Below are 5,352 nucleotides of genomic sequence, written 5' to 3'. Positions count from 1 at the left end.
AGGATTTAATTTTTTTTTTTCTTTTTAGAGACAGAGCTCACTTTGTCACCCTCGGTAGAGTACTATGGCATCACAGCTCACAGTAACCTCCAGCTCTTGGGCTTAGGCGATTCTCTTGCCTCAGCCTCCCGAGTAGCTAGGACTACAGGCTCCTACCATAACGCCCGGCTATGTTTTTGTTGCAGTTTGGCCGGAGCTGGGTTCAAACCTGCCACCCTTGGTATATGGGGACAGCGCTCTACTCACCGAGCCACAGGCACCACCCAGGATTTAAATTTTTTTTTTAATTTTAAAATACATATATTATTTTCACAGAATATCTAGAAGAACACAGAACAAAAATATTGAATGGCCTGTAGTCCCAGCTTCTCGGGAGGCTGAGGCAAGAGAATCACCTGAGCCCAAGAGATGGAGGTTGCTGTGAGTTGTGATGCCACTGCACTCTACCAAGGGTGACAATGTAAGACTCTGTCTCTAAAAAAAATAAAAAATAAAAAAATAAACTTTGGGGTGGTGCCTGTGGCTCAAAGGGATAGGGTGCTGGCCCCATATGCTGGAGGTGGCAGGTTCAAACCCAGCTCTGGCCAAAAACTAAAAAAAAAAAAAAAAAAATGGAATAAAAAAATAAACTTTGACCTTTTGCATAAAAAAATATATATATATTGAATGGTAGATCACACTCTTATCTAATCAAAGTTTTCCCACCTTTGCTAGTGCCTCAAAGTAGCTAGTTGGGTGTTTCCCTCCAGCCCATGGCTCTCAAAATACATTGTTTGACATGCCCAAGCAGATCACTAACATCCTGGATGTATATTTTTAACCACACACACAATCCCAGGTCCAAATATACCTCAGGCGTACATGTACTTATTACCAAAGAGAAGAGAACATAAATGTGGATTAAACCCAGTCATGGAAAGTGCCTTGGCAAAGGCAGCCAAGGGCACAAGAACCGTTCTGTGGGTTCCCCACGCTAAGGTTCTTATGCAGTTTACAACCAGCAACTTGTAGACAGCGTGAGCCGGTGCCCTCCTTCCCAGAGCGGCTGCCTTCCCACGGCTGCCTGCCACCTCTCTCTTTGGCACTGGCCATAAAGGGGCCAGTTTAAGGACTGTGACAAGCCAAACAAGCATTTAGAGGAAGTCGGGAATCCTGCTCACCGCCTTCCCTGTGGTTTGCCCAGCAAGCAGGAGGGCCGTCTCCCTGCCCCAGGACCCAGGCAACCCTGCCCGTCCTGTGGGCAGGGCCCCAGGCGAGCCGTTGCTGGAGAGCTGCCGCTGGTCCACTCGGCTTCGTTACATGGAAATAGAACACCAGCCCGTTCAGGGTCTGCCCAGCACATTATTGGAAGGAAGCTATAAAAGCTGCCAACATGGGTTACCTCAAGCATTTTCCTTCTCAAATGTGCAGGGAATGAGGCGCTGCCTTTCCTTTTCTCCCCCGCCTTCCATCTATTCCGAAAAGGCTTTCTGTATCCTGGCTGTGTTTATTGACATCCCGGCATCCTGGCCGTGCCAGTTTCACCAGAGCGATTCTCCCTCGTAGCCAAAGTGGCCCCTGTTCCGACCCACTGCCCATAACACCCGCTTCCAGACCGCACGGCCCGCTGGCTTCTCAAAGTCTGGCTCGGAAACCAAATAAAAAGCTTTTCATTTACACTCAAGTTTATGTGGAGCAGCTCAAAAGCCTTATTTTCATGTCTTAACACAGCTCCCACCTGAATAAATTCATTTTAAGTGCCACTTTTCCATTTGTGGATTATGAAGCAGTGAGGAGGTCTGAGGGACAGCCCTTTGGGTTCCGTGGGATACTGCAGGGCCGGCCAGGGTGCAAGGTGACCCCAAGGGACGAAGAAGGCCAAAGGATGCCAAGACCCTGGGCAGTAAACCCCAGGCCCCTCGGAAGGCAGGCTCGGAAGGACACCTCCCCAGACAGCAGGATGGAGCAGACCCCGCAGCTCTGTCAAGTTGAAAGCCGGTGCTTGTAGGTCCTAGTTTCAAATCCCAGCTCAGTAAGTTTCTACTTCTGTGTGCTTGGGGCACAGGACAGCTCCAGGAGCTTATTTCTTCATCAGTAAAATGGGAACAGTACCTTGGTGGGAGAGGAGGATATTGTGTTTATTTTTATTTATTTATTTTTTTTTTGTAGAGACAGAGTCTCACTTTATGGCCCTGCATAGAGTGCCATGGCCTCACACAGCTCACAGCAACCTCCAACTCCTGGGCTTAAGCGATTCTCTTGCCTCAGCCTCCCGAGTAGCTGGGACTACAGGCGCCCGCCACAACGCCTGGCTATTTTTTGGTTGCAGTTTGGCCAGGGCCGGGTTTGAACCCGCCACCCTCGGTATATGGGGCCGGCGCCTTACCGACTGAGCCACAGGCGCCGCCCGGATATTGTGTTTATTTAAAAAAGGTGATGAAAAATGAAATGCTTAGCACAGAGGCAGACACATGGAAATCCTCAATAGACAGCATCCATTGTCACCAAGATTCATTTTTAAACACGTGAAGCATGTGGAGCACATACACATGGTCCCTGGCCTCCAGAGCTCCCAGTGTGGCAGTAAAATCAACAGTCCTGGCATAACTTTTGCCACAAGGGCTCAGTGTGCTTCTGATACAGAATGGTACAAGGGAAGAAGCAGCTGACTCTCTCTGGGGAAACCTGGAAGTGATGGTTGTTTAAAATGATGATGAGGCCCTGGCAGCGCCTGTAGCTCAGTGGGTAGGGCACCGGCCACATACACCCAGGCTGGCAGGTTCCAACCTGGCCCAGGCCAGTTAAACAACAATGACAACTGCAACAACAACAACAATAACAACAAAAGTAGCCAGGCATTATGGTGGGCGCCTATAGTCCCAGCAACTTGGAAGGCTAAGGCAAGAGAACCACTTGAGCCCAAGAGTTTGAGGTTGCTGTGAGCTGTGATGCCACAGCACTCTACCGAGGGCGACATAGTAAGACTCTATCTCAAAAAAAAAAAAAGATGACGAGGCCCTGTGGGGTCTGACAGCCTCCACCCCTACTTCATTTCCACCTATCCCTCCACCTCACTCACGTCGGGCATCTCACTGCCCCAGCCTCAGTGCCACCCCCGGGCCTCTGCCTCAAAGACCCCACAACCTTCTCACACCTGGAACCACAGGTCACCTCCCAAGAAAAACCTTCCTGGCCTCCCGCAAGTACTTCTCTATTCCCTTCCACTACTTTACTGTTCTTTACTCCAATATTACAATCAAATGTATTTGCTTAAATACAGAATGTGACCTCAAGAGAGCAGGGACTTTGTTTTGTTTATAACTGTGAGCTCTGAACCTCAAACATTACCTGAATCAACAAATGAATGAGCCACAGTCCGAAGTATGGGGCTAAGAGCCACATGCACATCAGTGTTTAATCCTCCCCACATCCTCATGAGGCAGGTGCTGAGATCACAGCAGCCCACAGCTCGCAGGGAGAGGAGCAACAACTCTGAAGCACAGGGTCTGAGAGAACAGGCCCTACCGGGGGAGACACTGGCAGCCCCACCCCCACCCCCAGGAACCCTACAGGAGGCCCCACCAGGCCCGGCTGAGCCCCTATTCTGTCCTCTCCCTTTGGACCATCACAAGGAAGAGGGAAGTCCGGCCAGCCTAAGGATGCCATACCCAGGCCTGTTCTCCCTCCTGTCTTTCCCACCTTTAGAGGCTACAATTTTGACAAACAGCTGCCACAGGCACATTCCAGGTTGGGTAAATAAAGCTACTATGTTTAACAGACTTGCCCTTCAGAGTCTGCCTTCCCTAAGGCCCAAAAAGGAGAACAAGTGGGCAAGAAAGGGCCCGTCAGCCCTCAGGTAGCGGCAGCAGCCACCTTGCACTGATCGCCCCCACGCCGCAGGGCCTGGGCCAAGCCTTTCCATGTCATCCTCACACTCTCCTTGAGTAGTATGCCACTCTACTTCATAGAAAGGAAACCAAGGGTCAGAGAAGTTAAGTTACTTCTACATTCACACAGCTAAGACGTGGCAGAGCCAGGATTTGAACCTCGGTCTGTCTGGTGTCCAAAGCCATGTGCTCCCCTCTGTCCCAGGGCCTCAGCCCTGCCTATGTAAACTCTCCCCTAGCTTTTATCTGTTTCCTTTTCAAAAAAGGGAACAGAGCAGGGCAGAGAGTAGGGGCTTAAATCCCTGCCTTGCCACCTCCATGTGTCTGGACAGCTGGTTACCCTCTTGGAGCTGCAATTCCATCTGCATGGTAGGGTCAAGGCCACCTACCTCAGACACGTGAGAATACCTGAGAGACACATCCACCAGGAACACAGCAGACTGCACAGCCTGCACAGTGAGAAGCGTCTTTGGATGAGCCTCCACTGGCCGCAGCTGGCCTGATGCCTCCCGCAGCTGGGACCTGCCTGGTGGCCACCAAGGGCTGAGTCAGAATATCTCTCTCTCCACCTTCATAAGACACAGCAGCCCCCAGAGGCCGCTGAGGTCGTTTGGGTCTGTTAAACCATTTGCGAAGTCTTGCTGCTTTGGGTAGGGGTTAAACATTGCTCTTGAGAAGAACGTCTTTGTCCGAGGAGAAAATGAGTTTAGCTCTGAGAAGCGAGCTTGTAGTAGACAAAGTAAGAGGCAAAAAAGGACTCACTGAGGAACAGAAACAAGAAATTAAAGATGCTTTTGAACTATTTGATACAGACAAAGATGAAGCAATAGATTATCATGAATTAAAGGTGGCAACGAGAGCCTTGGGGTTTGATGTAAAAAAGGCTGATGTACTGAAGATTCTTAAAGATTATGACACAGAAGCCACAGGGAAAATCACCTTTGAAGATTTTAATGAAGTTGTGACAGACTGGATATTGGAAAGAGATCCACATGAAGAAATACTGAAGGCATTTAAGCTATTTGAGCTTAAATACTGAAGGCATTTAGCTATTTAAGCTAATCATCATCATTTGATGATGATGATTCAGGTAAAATAAGCTTGAGGAATTTGCAACGTGTTGCTAGAGAACTGGGTGAAAACATGAGTGATGAAGAACTCCGGGCTATGATAGCAGAATTTGATAAAGATGGTGATGGAGAAATTAATCAAGAGGAGTTCATCGCATTATGACTGGTGACATTTAAAGAATTACAAGGATAAACACTAAGAATGGTGCAGTTACCATCTTACAATCTAGTTTTGTGCCTGGAGCCATGTAAAAAAGGAAACTTAGTTCTTTTTTCCAAAAGGACCCAAAATAAGCATCTTGTGTATTTGTATTTTACTACTGTTGTTTCTTTGTATGAACCGTTATTATTAGTACTCAACTGGTTTAGCCTTGTATTTATAATATAGATTTTATATAAAGTTAAAAAAAAAAAAA

At 48.2% G+C, this 5,352-nt stretch overlaps 1 pseudogene; it reads left to right on the top strand.

The window, feature by feature from the left end:
• Positions 1-4,465: 4,465 nt before the first annotated feature.
• LOC128568523 (centrin-3-like) lies at positions 4,466-5,113 on the top strand (annotated as a pseudogene).
• The last annotated feature ends 239 nt before the right edge of the window (positions 5,114-5,352 follow it).

This window comes from Nycticebus coucang, chromosome 17 (genome assembly GCF_027406575.1).
Source record: "Nycticebus coucang isolate mNycCou1 chromosome 17, mNycCou1.pri, whole genome shotgun sequence".
NCBI lineage: Eukaryota > Metazoa > Chordata > Mammalia > Primates > Lorisidae > Nycticebus > Nycticebus coucang.
The sequence above is the reverse complement of the archived record's forward strand: the minus strand, read 5'-3'. Positions and strand labels throughout refer to the sequence as shown.